This window comes from Artemia sp. Qi Xiang Cuo, chromosome 20 (assembly GCF_049724085.1).
Source record: "Artemia sp. Qi Xiang Cuo chromosome 20, ASM4972408v1, whole genome shotgun sequence".
In the NCBI taxonomy this organism is placed as follows: domain Eukaryota; kingdom Metazoa; phylum Arthropoda; class Branchiopoda; order Anostraca; family Artemiidae; genus Artemia; species Artemia sp. Qi Xiang Cuo.
Window position 1 is genome coordinate 50,986,562 of NC_142813.1, and position 19,993 is coordinate 51,006,554.

Below are 19,993 nucleotides of genomic sequence, written 5' to 3' on the forward strand. Positions count from 1 at the left end.
TTTGTGTAATTCAAGACACTTTGAAAAATATATTGTTTTTTGGCCAAATTAGACGAGATAATCTATTTTCAATTGTATTTGATGAAAGCAAATAGATTTTACAGATGATTTAGAGGCTTTTATAAAAATATAAGGCGGAGAAGGGGAGCAATGTATCAATTCTAACACCTTCGTTGTAAGGTGAAAAACAAACTATTTCTTCGCATGAAAAGTAAGGGAGGATTCTTTTTGCAGACACGTATACCCTTTGACAAGAAAACGAACGTGCTCATTCCGACACGCAACACTGAAGTTTAGTGTTTGGTTAGCTTTTAATTATAGCATATTTATGGCTGACTATTTTTAGATCTATATTTTAAATGATTGTATTGGATTTGATGCAGCGGGGGGTACTAATTTTTTCTTCTGTAAAAAGGGGAATCGTTTTTCCATACTAAATTTTTTCTTCTTTTTAAGGACAATTTTGAAGAATGCATCCCTTCCCCTCAAAAGAGAGCTAAGGTTAGTGGCGCTACTCCAATGCAACAACTAGAGATAGCTGGCCCATCGGGAGCCACCCACATCCATTCCTGACCAGCGCTGCTTGCCCAAGCCCCACCCGTACGAGCCCCTATGCAGCCGGGTGGAAAGCTGAAAAGAGAGTGGATGGCTACTCACATGATGGTGAACCCCGCTGCTCCAAACCCGCAAGCCAGTGACATAGCAGCCGCCACCACATCTATGCAAGAAACGGATGTCACCGTCCCATCTATCCCCAATCATGCTTTGTCAGGACCATCCGGCCCTCAACTAGAGTCTGAATTTGGAAATGTAGGCATTTTCACCTTTACTTTCTACCTGGTTTTAGAAATATCAGCCTATTTCTTTCCAATTTTTTTTGGTCTTTTCGCCATTTTTTTCAACACTGTAAAAGTGTGTGCGTGTGTCAGAGATATTAAAATGTTATTTTCGCTATAATTTTAATCCTGAGGGAGTTCTGAGGATTAAGTTCCGAGGGAGGTGTAAAAAATGGTACTTATTCAATATCCTGGTAAACATACGACTAGAAATGCTTCGGCATAAATAGGGTATTGCGTCTATCTGAACTTTATGGGGAGGGGGTTGGGTGGAGGCAAGTATTTAGTTAAAATAATGCTAGGAGGGGGGATTGAGTTTTGAGGATGGGGTGCAAAATGAAAATAGGTTCTTTTTAACTTTACAAAATAGTGGTTATTTCACATATAAAATAAAACCTTCTTTCTACAGATTAATGAATTAGTCTTTTCGCCATTTTTTCAACACCGTAAAAGTGTTTGTGTGTCAGAGGTATTAAAATGTTATTGTCGCTATAATATTAATCCTGAGGGAGTTCTGAGGATTAGGTTCTGAGGGAGGCGTAAAAAAATGGTACTTATTCAATATCCTGGTAAACATCTGACTTGAAAAGCTTCAGCATAAATAGACTATTGCGTCTTTCTGAGCTTTCTGGGAATGGGGTGGGGTGGAGGCAAGTATTTAGTTAAAATAATGCTGGAAGGGGGATTGAGTTTTAAGGATGGGGTGAAAAATGAACATAGTTTTTTTAACTTTATAAAATAGTGGTTATTTCACATAGAAAATTAAACCTTTTTTTCTATAGATTAATGAATTAGCCTTTTCGCCATTTTTTCAACACCGTAAAAGTGAGTGTGTGTGTGTGTCAGAGATATTAAAATGTTATTTTCGCTATAATATTAATCCAGAGGGAGTCCTGAGGATTAAGTTCTAAGGGAGGTGTAAAAAAATGGTACTTATTCAATATCCTGGTAAACATACGACTAGAAATGCTTCAGCATAAATAGACTATTGCGTCTTTCTGAACTTTCTGAGGAGGGTGTGGGGTGGAGGCAAGTATTTAGTTAAAATAAAGCTAGGAGGGGGGAGGATTAAGTTTTGAAAATGGGGTGAAAAATGAACATAGTTTTTTTTAACTTTATAAAATAATGCATATTTCACATAGAAAATAAACCCTTTTTTCTATAGATTAATAAATTAGCAGCGCCATCTTCATCAGTTCATGAAACATCCATTTTTGGTGGACCTGAACCCATCCTAGCACCACCAATGGAGTTTAGAGATGAGCCTACACTAGTTCTAGACAATATTGAGTGGCATAGGGGTTTTCTAAATGATTGTTTTGTGGACATGGCCAGCGTAGATGATTTAACTTGTGACATTGAAATGGTGGAGGACCCGGAATGGACAGATAGATTTATGCGAGAGCATTTAGATGTTATTAGTAGTACTAGTGCATCTGAACCGGGTCCTCATAAAGAAATTCCGTCACAGGACAATACAGGCTGCTTTATCAGCTATCCCCTAACACCCTGGAAGACATACTATCTAGCTTAGATAATTTCATGCCACCTCCATCCAATGCAATTGAACAGACTGGGGGTGGTGCTATTGACAATTCTCTGTCACCCCCCACCATTCTGATTAATGATACAACTAGTAGTAGTAGTAATAATAATGTTATGGTAACATAACAAGTACCCCCACTTCCAGATTTTTTTCTTTCCAACTCTGCCTTGCACCACACAAAGGTCTACAGTGCCAAATTCGGTGACCCGTTTAACTCTCTAGTGTCATGGGATATAATAGCAGATCCCCTGGCCATTACACATTTATATACTAATAAGATTCGAGGAATTCTTGAACAACAGATGGGGGTGTGGATTGTGGGGATCAGATTAAAAGCATCAATAGCACTAATAATATTTTTTTTAATGAAAATGCGAGCGAGCTGTATTCGACATACTTGCGCACAAAGATGTTGGCAATTCGCCCGCATTTATTAAATTATGAGGAGGTTTTTCTAAATTGGGTTAATAGCATTCAAATTAAATAAGAAAATTATAACGATGGGGGTAGTGGGTCGGTGGTTTTATTTATTGAAAGTTTAAACGTTAATATTTTTAGATTTAAAAAGGATTTTATTTTAAGAGGTGGGCATAGGGATAGGGCTATAGTTTTAAAATATCATTCAGATTTAGAGGGATGTAGGGGGATACAACGAGTCTGTTTCGATACGAGGCTAAAGTGTTTCAAGTATGCATTTTTAATTGCCGCATACAGACTTCTGCTCGATAATGCATCTAAGAAAAAGTTGGATGAAATGGCAGTTAATGGTAAGGAGGGTTCAAAGTTCCCCATAGTAGATTTTAATTGTTTAAATGCTCAATTTCCCGTGACACTAAAAGGAATAGATATTTTCGAGCGGGCTAATTCACATTTAAAGACGTTACAGTAAGAAACCAAATTTGAGGAGGGCCAGCGTTCCGATAAGAAGGGCGTATAATTTCCAGTGAGGGCTTCTTCAATTGAATCAGTGGAACATTGGGTGTGGCTTCTATACACCCCACCCACAGAGCCTGATTCAATTGGACATTTTAATCCAATTACCGATATTGGTAGGGTTTTGGGGGAGGGTAAAAAGGGGAATGTATGTTATTACTGTCCAACATGCCTCTCAAGATTTCGCTCTGATTTAAAGTTAAAGCATCACATGAAACACTGTAAACGTCATGGATACCAGGCTGTGGAGACGGTAAGCAGAGATAGAGCGATCTTATAATTTAAGAATTTCCAAAACGCGCTCCTACAGAGCAATAAGATCGCCTTGGACTGCGAAGAGAAACTCACAGACGTGTACGATTCGTCAAATCTAAATCGTTTTAAAATACATGAAGCCATAGGGGGTCTCTTACGCTCACATGCAACAAGATTCCAATAATACCAAGCAAGGTCTGGTTGTAGTTGAGATGTTGGGTGACGGTGAAGACTGCATGCGCTTAGCATTGGTCAGTCTAATGAAAACAGTGAACGGTGCAATTTCGCACCTTCGTTACACAAACTATCCTATGCTCCTATCACCAGATGACAGATTGGCCATTAAAAATCGTAAATTATGTTGGGTTTGCAAGGGGGAATTTGATGATGGTGTTGGGAATGGGGGAGGAGGAAGGTGATCGACCATGATTATTTGTGGCAGGAAATTACATCGGGGGGGGGGGTGGAGTAACTTTAGAGGGGTAGCACATCAGTCGTGCAATTTAAACGTTAGACAGCAATATTTCGTATCTGTTTTTATACACAATTCCAATTACGACATAAAGTTTGTTCTACCGGTGTTGGCCCGCATCGCCAAGGGTGGAGTTGTAGATGAAGCATGAATAGATGGTTCTTTTTCATATAATATCATATCCAAATCATCGGAGAAGCTACTGCTGCTAAAATTCATGTGGAAAACAGTAGACAAGGGTAACACGTGCCTGAATAAAATCCGTTTTTTAGACTCTTTCAGTTTCTTCCCCAAGTCCTTAATTCAATTGACTCAGGTACAGAAAAGTGACAATTTTGATAGCTTCCCCGTCCTCAAACAGCGCTTCCCCGATGATGAAATGTATGATTTATTAAGATGTAAGGGTATATATCCATATGATTATTACAACTCTGGCTCGAGGCTATATGAGGTGTCATTACCGCCCATTGAAGTTTTTACAATTCTCTTACTGAGAGTGAGTGCACCACTAGGGACTGCGAATTTGCTAAGAGGGTTTGGGCAAAGGGCAGATGTAAAAATGGGTGGTATTATTGTAAACTATACTTGGCCAGTGACGTACTCACTCTTCTGGACATTGTGTGCAAAAATACGGATAAAATCAATGGGGAATTTGGGTTGGATTTAGGTTATTATTTTTCCACTCCTCATCTGGTGATGGACTTTATACTTAAAATCAGCAAAGAACAAATAGGTCTGATCGCCGATGTGGATCAGCATCTGTTTGTAGAGAGATCAATGAGCAGTGGGTATGTTTTTCACGGGGACCGTATCATGAAAACTGATCCGAGCAGACAGCACACCGATGAAAAGTCGGACGCAGTTTTTTTGGATATGAATTCTCTTTACCCATCGGCAATGTCTAACTACTGTTTGCCCGTGTGGCAATTATAAATGGCTTGACAATCCGTGTGCTTCGAATTTCCCCGACATTACTAGTGTTGAGGAGAATGGGGCACAGGGATGGTTTTTTGAAATTGACGGTGAAATACCCATGGAAATCCAAGACTCGGTAAAAGACTTTGTTTTTCCGTGCATAAATAGACCGGTGGGTCCGGAATCTCTGAGCCCCTACAATTTATCTTTAGTAGAGGATGGGAGTATGCACTGGATACCTTCAAAACAAAAACTAATTGCCGACTTCAACCCGAAGCATAATATCGTTGTTCATCACGTGCTATTGAAATGGATAGTGTCCAATGGTTTCAAAGTCACAAAGATTCATAGAGCCCTCCAATTTGATCAAAAGCCTTACATGAAAACGTTTATTGACACCTTTGTCAGTAAGCGTTCAAAAGCAAAAACGAAAGTTGAAAAATAAGCATATAAACCCATTTTGAACCCAGCTTTCCGTAAAATGTGCGAAAGCGTACGTAACAGAAGTCGATATGATATTGTAACCAATCCCAAAGATTGTGCTCGAATCATTGCGGATCCAAACTTCACATCGTTCACAATCATAGACTCTGATATGGTGCTCCTACACCACAAGAAAAGAAACATTGTTTTAAATAAAAATATTGCAGGTGGGAGTGCAGTAACTGAAATATCTAAGAAACTAATGTTGTCATTTTATTTTAATGTATGCAAGGTACAGTGGCCGATTGAGGGACAAGTTCAAGTGTATTACGGGGACACTGATTCACTCCTGTTAAAAGTCAAAACTGAAAGTCTATTGAATGATTTAGAAAATGGCGAGTACATTAGCCCACGAAAGGACTACGCTAATTGGGATGAATCCTGCTATCCAGAGCTATTGAAACGCCAGGCCCCAAATCAATTGTTAATGTTAAAATCTGAAACGGGTAGTGATCTGATATCCAGTGGTGTGTTTCCTGGGTCTGAAGGTATACTGTGTGGAAACGCACAACAAGGATATCAAACAAGTTTGCAAGGGGGTACCTACACACTGTGTAAAAACTAATTTCGACGTGAGTGAGTATAGAAACTGTGTGGAACGTAGTTTAGTCCTAAGAGCGAAAGTCATGGCGATTCGCTCTTTACAATTTAAAAACTACACAGTTAGAGTAGAGAAAAATGCCATGTCGGCCATATCAGACAAAATCTATGTACTTGAGGATAGTGTGAAGGTACTACCACACGTTCATTATTTAATTTCAAATCGTTTTTAGTGTATAAATTACAGAAAACAACTCGGTCTACAAAAATTAACTTAAATGCATTAAAAAAAGTACAAAGTGGATGGGAGGTTTTTTGTGGGTAATGGATGTTTTTAAATTTTTTTTTTATCAAACAATTCTCAATTTGTGTGCAAGGGATAGAAATTCCCTCTATTTAATGCCCCCCTCCCGGCCCGGCCCGCCAAAGCGGGCCCCGTCCCAGCCCGCTAGAGCGGGCCCCGCTTCCCGGCTCGCGGCGCTTCCCGGCAGCCGTAGCGGCCGCCCCTGGAGGGACCCCATTTCAAATTTAAAATGCTGTAAATAAAAGTGTGCGATATTATTTTAAGTTTGTGTGTGTGTGTGTGTATTCTAATAAATGTTGTATTTTTTTTAAATAAATAAAAAAAAGTGTATTTATTAAAGTGATTTTTTTTCTCTAGTGCTTATGTAATTGTTGTATTTTTTATTATAAATAAATTTAAAAAAAGTGTATTTATTTTCATGTTTAATGTGCTTTCATGTGTTCAATGTAGTATTTGGAAAGTGCTGTTTTTTATGCGTATAATAAAAGAAAATATGATTCTTTATTCGTCTTCACATTATTCTTGAACGGAGTAGTAGTAGTAGAAGTAGTAGGGAAATTATTTATTCATTAGACAACTATTGTCTACAGTTAGTTGTCTAGGTGAACTGTTGAAGGGAACATGTATCAATTTAAAACACCATTCAGATCGTTTCTGTCTGGGCCGTCAATGTCAGGCAAAACAACACTCTTAACTAAAATAATTAAAAGTTGTTATAAAATGTTTGTGGAAAAGCCGAAAAAATCTACTATTGTTACAGTATTTTGCAGGAGTCATCCGATAAAATAAAATCAATTGGCACGGCGGGATTGGTGCAGATACAATTCATACAGGGACTTGATGTTTTCAGCATTATTGAACCAAACGAGGAATTGGATTCGATTGTGTCGAAAATTGGAAATCTAATGCCCCACTCATATCGTTAACAAAGTAAACGACTCCTAACTTATCTCATGGAAAGTGGTCAAGATCATATTCAAGTTGATGGCAATGAGAAAGGGATTATAATTCAGGGCAAGAGCTATAATCTACTTGATTTAATCTCTGATATGGTTACTAATCGTAAAGGACTACTATCATTTGACGCTCATCTATACAACTTTCTAAATACATTAAGCTTCTCCAAAAGCTTTAATAGCAATAGACAAATTCTAAAAAAATTAAATGAACATGCACCCTTGTCATCAACAACACCATTAAAATACGAAAAGGAAGAAGAAGAAGAAAAAGATTTAAAATCAATCTTCAAAAATACTAGCACACCTAGTGGAAACTTGAATATGGTGGCGAGGAGGAGCATACCATTGATAGCTAGAAAAAAGCGAAAACGTATCATGTCACCATCACCCCAATCACCTACCACAACAAGTATACGAAAGGGTAGCGGACGTTGCACTACGTGTTTACGTTCAAAATGGTTGAAGTTCTGAAACGTGTTTATGAAAATATTGGTGAAGCGGGAAGTTTAAGTTCCCCCGCCACTCTTTCCAAGGTCACTGGTGTTCACACTAAAAGTGCACAAGACTATCTACAAAATGAATCAAGTTACACTCTGCATAGAAATTATAGACATCGTGCTAATCAAAATCGAAAAACTAAAGCCTTTTACCCATAGCATATAATGCAAGCAGATCTCCTTTCTCTAGATGAGGTTCAACGACGTCACAATACGCCATGCAAGTATATTCTACTTACAATCGGTGTTTATAGTCACTATGTATATGCATGTTGAGTGCGATCAAAGAGATATACTCATGTTGCAAAAGATGCAGAAAGTATGCTTGGAGAGTATTAGTATAAAAAAATTCAAAAGGATTGCGGCAGTGAATGTGTACATACCAGTGTTGCAGCAGTACTAGTGAAATATAGCACATTGTTCTATCATGGTTATAGTCCCATAAAGGCTGCATTGGCCTAACGATCGATAAGAACTTTTCGACTTTTTATTTCAAGATATTGCACATTGAAAAATACATCTGCTTTTATTCAGGATTTAGATACAATCGTGTTGATTTATAATTAACGACCTCATCGATCATTGTCCAACTCATCCCAAACGGAAGTTCATCATACTGATAATGATACAATTGGCACCTTTCTTAATCAATATTCCAATGAAACGACTGTCAAGATGAAAAATAAAGTCACGGTTGCTGATACTGCCAGGATTAATAGGACAAGTTGTGCTTTCGAACTGAGTCATTACTTATGGGGAATATAACTTTTTAAGGTGTCGAAAATTCTAGACATCAAACCTATAGCTCATCATCTACTTGATACCAAAAATGAAGAGATTCTCGACGGCTTTTATGACTATGAACTACAAAAAGTTAAAAATGATAGTGAAATCTATCAAATTGAAAAGATATTAAAGACTCGTACTTGCAGGGGTAAGAAACAGTTATTTGTTCGGTGGCTAGGATACTACTCTGATTTTGATTCTTGGATCGGTGTTGAAGATATTGACAATGCCCAATGATTTCTATGTAACATTTATGTCCAACGTTTCTGATCCTCTCTACAACGACTTGAATAAGACAAGTGATTTTTGGACGAAATTCTCACCCGCCATCAAATTTGACGGTGCGTATGAAGTGGCTCTTGTCGATTGTTTTCTCAAAAATACCTATGACATCCCGAGAAAGGATCGTTTGTATGATATAAAATTTATATTTTTCGATTGGTCACTCTTTGTCGACTATGAATGGGTTGAAGCACTTAAATCTAACGAATATCCACATGTCAAATTGAAATATATTGAATACGATAATATGACAGATTTGTGTCGTAAAATCAATTGAAAAATCTCATATCGTAGAAATGGTACATTCTATTTTAATTATTCATTGGAACACGATAGGATTTACATTACCTCACCTGTTGACACTGAAATAATTATTCTCAATGATAATATGAGTGACAAATGTCTCTCAGATTATCGATCTGATTATCTGATTATCGGATCTTTTCTGATTATCAGATTATCAGATCTGAGACGATGCAAATGTCATTATCACATCAGCAATTCTCCACGTTTGAAAACAACAGGTTATGAGCTCTGTTGTTTTGGCAGTGGAAAAGCTAAGAGCCAATGGCAACAACTTTAAACTTCTTGTCCCCCATACGATCACCAATCAATGTCACATTGCCACCGGCTCTCGTAACTATAGCGATTCATCATTTATCAATGGAGAAAGCCCATCAAAATTGGCATTGGTCTTTGTGAAAAGTTGCAGTGCCGTTGGAATCTGGACTGAATCCTCCCATGATTTTAATTTATTTGTTCTTTTTAGCCTTGTGTGCAAAGTGAATGGTATTCCACTGTACTCTCTATCATTTGACAAAAAATCCTATTGAACTCTGTACGAGTTGAACATGCAATCCCTAGATCATGACTCCCAACTATTTGAAAATGGAATAACCGATTCAATGTTTTCAAAAAATCATGGCGTAATACTTTTGGACTTGTCGGGGACCCAAGATATGAGCATAGTACGAACAGGGAATGTACGTTTAGAGTGTACATTTGCTGATGCTTTGACTGAGAGTATCACGCTAATATCATTGAGTCAATTTGAAACCTATTGGGAAATCACACCCGACGGCAGTGTTCTACTAGACCTAGCACCATGAACACAAACCAAATAATTAACGTATTTAGTATGGATCGATACATGTCCCAGTACAAGTCCTATTGCATACCATCGGACTTCATTGAAAAATTCCAATTGTTAACAATACCCTAATCATTGTTAATAGCAGTCCATCGACTTTGAACACAGGCCATTGGCTTTGCATCTTTCAAACAGCGAAGAATATTGAATTTTTTGATCCTCTTGGCCTATCGTATAAATTCTACACTCCATACATCAGCAACTTTATTGAAAGCAGTTGGACAACTATTATTCAAAATCAACGAAGAGTACAGGACTAAGACATGTGGCTTTCATGCACTACTCTTTTTCATGTTCAGATGTCGTGGCTATACCTACAAGCAGTTTCTTGACATCTACGTTGACTTACCTCAGAGTGAACGACTTTCTAGTGGAAAATATACTTACATGCGTGTTTAATATTGATTTTAGTGCCCTACGAATAAAATGTCCTAAAAACATATGTGAAATTGTTTATTAATAAATGAAAAAAATGTATATACATGATAAAAACGACTTTTCTACTCTTTAGATTTCATCTTCTACTAGGTATAGGTATTTGTCGACAACAACTAATGCAGATAGATCATCCGAATTCACAGTATACTGATCCTGATGTACTGTAATGTCAGGCTCGAATTTTCTACAATAGAGTGTAACTTCACTCTTGTCACATCTTTTTGTATAGTCAATGATACTATTCTCATTCATTCCTTAGAATTCACATATTTCAATTTGCTTATTTGAAGCAATATCACAAACAGTTTTCTCAAGTGGCGAATCACATTCCGTCACAGCCAAATAAAAATCAGTGGACTTATAATCATAACACCCATTATCTTCACAACGATGACGTAGAAACTATATTTTTTTGTTGTTCCGACAGTTGAATCGCTGTCCCTGCTCCTCCACCTGGAACAATCTAAAACCAAGACGATACTAATCTCGTAGCAATAAAGTAAAATCACGCTTAGGATTCTTTCCAGTCATACCGGGATATGTATTCTCCCATTGATTACATTTATCATAGTGGCAATTGGAGCATAGGTGCCGTCTAGGATGAGAGTCACACACCTCTTCAAGACAGGAATTACAACCTTTAATTTGCACAGCATATCCTCTATGCAATTTACACGTGTTGCATAATCTACACTTTTCATAATACTCATCAATCATTGTGCAATTCTCACATGATGACCAGCTCCCCAGTGTGTACATACATAGTGGACATGTTTGGAACTTTTTTTTCATGTGTTGACACTCTCACTGCCACAATGAAGCTGAGCTAGCAACAACAACAAATTGAGTGGGATAGAGAGAGAAAGAGAGAGAGAGGAGTAAATCATCCTTGAACACCATCTTTGTCATGAAAATAAGTCCTAAATTTCTAAACTAGTGTTTAAAAGCATATCCACAATATCATTTTGCCGTGTCGTGATTAATGTATCAATAAATTGTGTAAATGCATTTGGACCACAACGTAAAAGCTTCATGCAATAGTCTAATGATGGAGAATAAGTTTTTATTATATCGACAAGCATTCCCTGAGAAAGTATCTTCCTTGGAATAGACAGCTCTAGAAAATCATCATCTAGAATAAAACGTTTTTCCATAAGCACTAGATTCCCCATGATTCACTCATTCTCAAATCTATCCATTTTTTAGAGTCATAACACTCTCACAACCAACTTCAGACTAACCAGATTTTTTTTCTACTCTAAAAAATATACGCTAATCTACTATTGAAAGAAAAATACCTTTGATTTAGAAACAATTTTATTGAGCATAATTACAACAATAATATTCACTGATGCATTTTGTTCTCATCAATATATTTCACTAGTACATCTAATGCTGCCTGAAGTCTATTTATATGCACAATATTCAGCTTCGCAGCAAAACATAATTGCTCCTCCAGCTTAAATTTGCTTAATGATATCACGTATCTAGCATACATATCGTCCCATTCAAGGCATAGTCTACAGCCTCCAGTTATTTCCACAGCCATATTTTGTACTCGTATATCTTTGCTGCTGCTGGGTCCACTATCAATCTTCAATAATGTAAATGCACCACTCATTTTCTCTAATAAAATCCTCTCAAATAAACTATTCTCTCTGAATTCAATTCTCTTGCTAATATGAATTGCAATGAAAATCACTCCTTTTATTCAAATCCAATCACCAATCAAGTTATCGTATATAGAATAACCTCCGCTGGCTCTGCTTGGCCCTAAAAATGGGTGTTGCCTCAAAAACCACTCTGGTTGTGTTATACAATCTCGACTATACTCTCAAAACATGTTTGACCACTTTATAGGTTTGTCAGCTTTTTAAAATGTGCACGTGAAACTGTAGTTTCTATTCTTGTGAAATTCCTTGTGTAATTGATATCAATAGCAAAAAACCAGTCTGATTATCTTATACAATCTCGACTATAGTTTCAAAACGTTTTTGGCCACTTTATAGGTATAAAATGATTGATCGCTTTTTACAATGTGCACGTCAAACTGTAGTGTATATTCATGCCTCAGGCGTAAGTCTCCTTGTCCCCATCCTTCTCCCCGTCAAATCTTGTACAAGCTTGCTACTGGTACCACCCTCAAAATGCTTTCCCGTTAATAGAGAAAGTCGGTGTTTTTTTCTGTTTCCTGTTTTTTTTTCTTTCAGGATGATTCGACTTTTTAACTTCAAACTTTCACTTTGCGTTACGATCTTGCGTTAATAATTAAAAAAAAATTCAAATACAAAATCCTCCAATCAATTAATTGTTGGATATACAATACGGAAATTTCATTCAATAAATTATGAAAATTTGTAAGCAAGTAACAAACTCTTTGAAGTCACCTCTTGGATACACAATACAGAAATTTCATAGAAGAAATTATGAAAAAATTGTAAGTAAGTAGCAAATTCTTTCTTGAATTCACCTGCTGGATAAACAAAAAGACATTTCGTTCAAGAAATTATGACGAAATTCTAAGTAAGTAACAAACTCTTTATTGTTTTCACGAATTAGAAACACGATGTAGAAATTTAATTCAAGAAATTATGAAAAATTTCTCAGTAAGTAACAATTTCTTTCTTGAAGTCAACTCTTGGATACACAATACGGAAATTTCATTAAAGAAATTATGAAAAAATTGTAAGTAAGTAGCAAATTCTTTCTTGAATTCACCTCTTGGATATACAGTACAGATACTTCATTCAATAAATTATGAAAAAATCGCCAGTAAGTAACATACTCTTTATTGTTTTCACTTCTTGGATATACAATGCGGATATTTCATTCAATAGATTATGAAAATTTGTAAGCAAGTAACAAACTTTTTCGTGAAGTCACCTCTTGAATACACAATGCATAAACTTCATTGACGAAAGTATGAAAAAATTGTAAGTAAGTAAGTAACAAATTCATTCTTGAATTCGCCTCTTGGATAAACAAAAAAAAAGTCATTTCATTCAAGAAATTATGACAAAATTCTAAATAAGTAACAAACCCTTTCTTGAATTTGTCATTGGATTGCACAATACAAAAATTTAATTCAGGAAATTCTGAAAAACATTGCAAACAAACTCTTTCTCGAACTCGCTTCCTGGACAGACAATACAGCAATTTCACTCAAGAAATTATGAAAAAATCGCAAGTAAGTAGCAAACTGTTTCTTGAATTCTCCTCCTGGATGCACAATACAGATATTTCATTCAAGAAATTATAAAAACAATTGTAAGTAATAAACAAACTCTTTCTTGAATACACCTCTTGGATACCCAATACGGAAATTTCATTCAAGAAATTATGAGAAACTTCTAAGTAAGTAACAATCTCTTTCTTAAAGTCCCCTCTTGGATACGCAATCAGATACGGAAATTTCATTCAAGAAATTATGAGAAAATTCCAGGTAAGTAACAATCTCTTTCTTGAAGTCCTCTCTTGGATACACAATACGGATATTTTATTCAAGAAATTATAAAAAAAGGAAAGTAAGTAACAATCTCTTTATTGATTTCACCTCTTGGATACAAAAAAGACATTTCATTCAAGAAATTATGACAAAATTCTAAGTAAGTAAAAAACTCATTCTTGAATTCACCGTTTGCATGCACAATACAGAAATTTCATTCTATGGGACCTCTACACGTGATTAAACACGTTTTGAAACTACATGCTATTTGCTTGCCTTTCCTTGGTACCTTTCCAAATGAGCGGGGATTCCCCAATGGTTCCTAAACATTGCAAGAAAGTGAGCAGTACGAAAACTCCACGTTTTCAACTGGACTGGTTTTTTAGACAACACCTATTTTTTTAGGGGTCAATCAGAGACAGCGGAGATTACTCAATATACGATAACTTGATTGGTGATTGTCGATTACGTGCGCGCACGTAACCTCGTCTAAATTAACCTTAAAAAATGAAATAAAGCTGTGTCGACTTTGCATGTCTCTCTCACTATGTATGCGCCGTCGCGGTGTGTAACCAATCACCAATCAAGTTATCGTATATTGAGCAATCTCCGCTGTCTCTGATTGACCCCTAAAAAAATGGGTGTTGTCTAAAAAACCAGTCTGGTTGAAAACGTGGAGTTTTCGTACTGCTCACTTTTTTTCAATGTGTAGGAACCAGTGGGGAATCCCCGCTCGTTTGGAAAGGTACCAAGGAAAGGCAAGCTAATAGCATGTAGTTTCAAAACGTATTTAATCACGTGTAGAGGTCCCATAGAATGAAATTTCTGTATTGTGCATGCAAACGGCAAATTCAAGAATGAGTTTTTTACTTACTTAGAATTTTGTCATAATTTCTTGAATGAAATGTCTTTTTTTTATCCAAGAGGTGGAATCAATAAAGCGTTTATTACTTACTTTCCTTTTTTTATAATTTATTGAATAAAATATACGTTTTGTGTATCCAAGAGGGGACTACAAGAAAGATATTGTTACTTACCTGGAATTTTCTCATAATTTCTTGAATGAAATTTCCGTATCGTATTGCGTATCCAAGAGGGGACTTCAAGAAAGAGATTGTTACTAACTTAGAATTTTCTCATAATTTCTTAAATGAAATTTACGTATTGGGTATCCAAGAGGTGTATTCAAGAAAGAGTTTGTTACTTACTTAAAATTTTTTTATAATTTCTTGAATGAAATATCTGTATTGTGCATCCAGGAGGAGAATTCAAGAAACAGTTTGGTACTTACTTACAATTTTTTCATAATTTTTTGAGTGAAATTGCTGTATTGTCTGTCCAGGAAGCGAGTTTGAGAAAGAGTTTGTGTGCAATGTTTTTCATAGTTTCCTGAATTAAATTTCTGTATTGTGCAACCCAATGGCGAATTCAAGAAAGGGTTTGTTACTTATTTAGAATTTTGTCATAATTTCTTGAATGAAATGACTTTTTTTTGTTTATCCAAGAGGCAAATTCAAGAAAGAATTTGTTACTTACTTACTTATAATTTTTTCATACTTTCTTAAATGAAGTTTCTGCATTGTGTATCCAAGAGGTGACTTGAGGGAAGAGTTTGTTACTTGCTTACAAATTTTCATAATCTATTGAATGAAATTTCTGTATTGTATATCCAAGAGGTGAAAACAATAAAGAGTTTGTTAATTACTTGCGATTTTTTCATAATTTATTGAATGAAGTATCTGGACTGTATATCCAAGAGATGAAATCAATAAAGAGTTTGTTACTACTTACAAATATTTTCATAATTTCTTGAATGAAATTTCCGTATTGTGTATCCAAGAGTTGACTTCAAGAAAGAAATTGTTACTTACTGAGAATTTTTCATAATTTCTTGAATTACATTTCTACATCGTGTATCTAAGTGGTGAAAACAATAAAGAGTTTGTTACTTACTTAGAATTTTGTCATAATTTCTTGAACGAAATGTCTTTTTGTTTATCCAGCAGGTGAATTCAAGAAAGAATTTGCTACTTACTTACAATTTTTTCATAATTTCTCTTATGAAATTTCTGTGTTGTGTATCCAAGAGGTGACTTCAAAGAGTTTGTTACTTACTTACAAATTTTCATAATTTATTGAATGAAATTTCGTATTGTATATCAAAGAGGTGAAAACAATATTGAGTTTGTTACTTACTTACAAATATTTTCATAATTTCTTGAATGAAATTTCCGTATTGTGTATCAAAGAGTTGACTTCAAGAAAGAAATTGTTACTTACTGAGAATTTTTTCATAATTTCTTGAATTAAAGTTCTACATCGTGTATCTAAGTTGTGAAAACAATGAAGAGTTTGTTATTTACTTAGAATTTTTTCAAAATTTCTTGAACAAAATATCTTTTTGTTTATCCAGCAGGTGAATTCAAGAAAGAATTTGCTACTTACTTACAATTTTTTCATAATTTCTTTTATGAAATTTCTGCATTGTGTATCCAAGAGGTGACTTCAAGAAAGAATTTGTTACTTACTTACTTACAATTTTTTCATAGTTTCTTAAATGAAGTTTCTGCATTGTGTATCCAAGAGGTGACTTCAGAAAGAAATTGTTACTTACTGAGAATTTTTTCATAATTTATTGAATTAAATTTCTACATCGTTTATCTAAGTCGTAAAAACAATAAAGAGTTTGTTATTTACCTAGAATTTTGTCATAATTTCTTGAACGAAATGTCTTTTGTTTATCCAGCAGGTGAATTAAAGAAAGAATTTGCTACGTACTTACAATTTTTTCATAATTTCTTTAATGAAATTTCTGTATTGTGTATCCAAGAGGTGACTTCAAGAACGAATTTGTTACTTACTTACTTCCAATTTTTTTCATAGTTTCTTAAATGAAGTTTCTGCATTGTGTATCCAAGAGGTGACTTCAGGAAAGAGTTTGTTACTTGCATATAAGTTTTTCATAATTTCTTAAATGAAGTTTCTGCATTGTGTATCCAAGAGGTTACTTCAGGAAAGAGTTTGTTACTTGCTTACAATTTTTTCATAATTTCTTAAATGAAATTTCTGCAGTGTGTATCCAAGAGGTAACTTCAAGAAAGAGTTTGTTACTTGCTTAGAATTTTGTCATAATTTTTTGAACGAAATGTCTTTTTGTTTATCTAGCAGGTGAATTCAAGAAAGAATCTGCTACTTACTTACTTACAATTTTTTCATAGTTTCTTAAATGAAATTTCCGCATTGTGTATCCAAGAGGTGACTTCAGGAAAGAATTTGTTACTTGCTTACAATTTTTTCATAGTTTCTTAAATGAAGTTTCTGCATTGTGTATCCAAGATGTGACTTCAGGAAAGAGTTTGTTACTTGCTTACAATTTTTTCATAATTTATTGAATGAAATATCTGCATTGTATATCCAAGAGGTGAAAACAATAAAGAGTTTGTTACTTAATTGCGATTTTTTCATAATTTATTGAATGAAGTATCTGTACTGTATATCCTAGAGGTGAAATCAATAAAGAGCTTCGTACTTACTTAAAAATATTTTCATAATTTCTTGAATGAAATTTCCGTATTGTGTATCCAAGAGTTGACTTCAAGAAAGATATTGTTACTTACTGAGAATTTTTTCATAATTTCTTGAATTAAATTTCCACATCGTGTATCTAAGTCGTGAAAACAATAACGAGTTTGTTAATTACTTAGAATTTTGTCATGATTCCTTGAACGAAATGTCTTTATGTTTATCCAGCAGGTGAATTCAAGAAAGAATTTACTACTTACTTACAATTTTCTTAAAATTTCTTTAATTGAAATTTCGGTATTGTGTATTCAAGAGGTGTCTTCAAGAAAGAATCTGTTACTCTCTTTCTTAAAATTTTTTCATTATTTCTTTAATGAAATCTCCGCGTTGTGTACCAAAGAGGTGACTTCAAGACAGAGTTTGTTACTTGCTTACAATTTTTTCATTATTTCTTAAATTAAATTTCTTCATTGTGTATCCAAGAGGTATTTTCAAGAAAGAGTTTGTTACTTACTTAGAATTTTTTCTTAATTTCTTGAACGAAATGTCTTTTTGTTTATCCAGCAGGTGAATTCAAGAAAGAATTTGCTACTTACTTACAATTTTTTCATAATTTCTTTAATGAAATTTCTGTATTGTGTATCCAAGAGGTCACTTCAAGAAAGAATTTGTTACTTACTTACTTACTTACAATTTTTTAATTTTTTCATAAATGAAATTTCTGCATTGTGTATCCAAGAGGTAACTTCAAGAAAGAGTTTGTTACTTACTTAGAATTTTGTCATAGTTTCTTAAATGAAATGTCTTTTTATTTATCCAGGAGGTGAATTCAAGAATGAATTTGCTACTTACTTACAATTTTGGTGACAAAGTCGGATTAATCTCTGTTTGGTGATACCGGATCTGAAGCTTGATCTCAGCTGCCGCTGGGCCTAGAATTACGTGGAGACTATGCATTAGCTTCTTTAAATATTCAAACAGCGAAAATATGTCGAGGAGGTATCATTAGCAAAAACCTACTTCTACTAGAATAAATCAAATCAACTTTTTCCTGGTTACCAAATAACCACGGTTTGTACTCCCCCTAGCGTTATGTTATTTTACACTGAAAAGAATGTAACGGAAAAAATAAAAGTCCGATAAATATTTAGTAGTATTCTTTACAAACGCAGAACACCGTTTCGTGAGATAAGAAGAAGAAGAAGAAGAAGAAGAACACAGAGAATTAATAGTCTTTTGTTCACTATTTTACATGAATAAACTGATTTAGTCGAGGGAATGAATCCTTATTCTAGAAGTCCTATTCCTACAAGTTAAGTTAGAATAAAAGTATGAGGTAATTATATTGGCTTACACTGAAAATAATTGAATAGAAAAAAAAACCCGATAAATATTTACTAGTTGGTGTGACAAACACAGAGCAACGTTTGGCTAATAGCTATAAAATAAAATAGAAAAAATATCTGTCGAGGAGGTATCATTAGCAATAAACTATTTCTAATGAAGCATTTCAAGTCAACTGTATATCGGGTTCTAAATAACTACCATTTTTATCCATCGCAAAACTTAATTTATACCACACGTACCATTTTTCTGCACCAGCCTCAGAACTCAATTCATCCTAGAATTATTCAAACTAAATACTTAACCCCCCCCCCGCATCTCAAGGAAAGTTCAGAAAGACACAATAGCCTTATTTATAGTCGAATGTTTACCCAAATATTGAACACATACTATTTTTTCGTACCACCCACAAAAATCAATTCCTCCTAGAATTTAATTGAATAGAAAAAATAAAACCCCAATAAATATTTACTAGTTGGTGTGACAAACACAGAGCAACGTTTGGCTAATAGCTATAAAATACAATAGAAAGAAATATCTGTCGAGGAGGTATCATTAGCAATAAACTATTTTTAATGAAGCATTCCAGATCACCTGTATATCGGGTACTAAATAACTACCATTTTACCCCTCTCAAAACTTAATTTACCCCATACGTACCATTTTTCCGCACCAGCCCCAAAACTCAATTCATCCTAGAATTATTTAAACTAAATACTTACCCCCCGCATCTCACGGAAATTTCAGAAAGACACAATAGCCTTATTTATCATCGAATGTTTACCCAAATATTGAACACGTACCATTTTTTCGTACCACCCACAAAATTAATTCATCCTAGAATTTAATTGAATAGAAAAACTAAAATCCAAATAAATATTTACTAGTTGGTGTGACAAACACAGAGCAACGTTTGGCTAATAGCTATAAAATACAATAGAAAGAAATATCTGTCGAGGAGGTATCATTAGCAATAAACTATTTCTAATGAAGCATTCCATGTCACCTCTATATCAGGTACTAAATAACTACCATTTTCCCCCTCTCAAAACTTAATTTACCCCACACGTACCATTTTTCCGCACCACCCCCAAAACTAAATTCATCCTAGAATTATTTAAACTAAATACTTACCCCCCCCCCCCCCGCCTCTCACGGAAAGTTCAGAAAGACACAATAGCCTTATTTATACTCGAATGTTTACCCGAATATTTAACACGTACCATTTTTTCGTACCACCCACAAAAATCAATTCCTCCTAGAATTTAATTGAATAGAAAAAATAA

General features: G+C 34.8%; 1 pseudogene; it reads left to right on the forward strand.

Annotated features, from left to right (window-relative positions):
- The first annotated feature begins 660 nt into the window (after positions 1 to 660).
- LOC148940330 (uncharacterized) overlaps positions 661 to 19,993 on the forward strand; it is a 72,906-nt pseudogene continuing 53,573 nt past the window's right edge.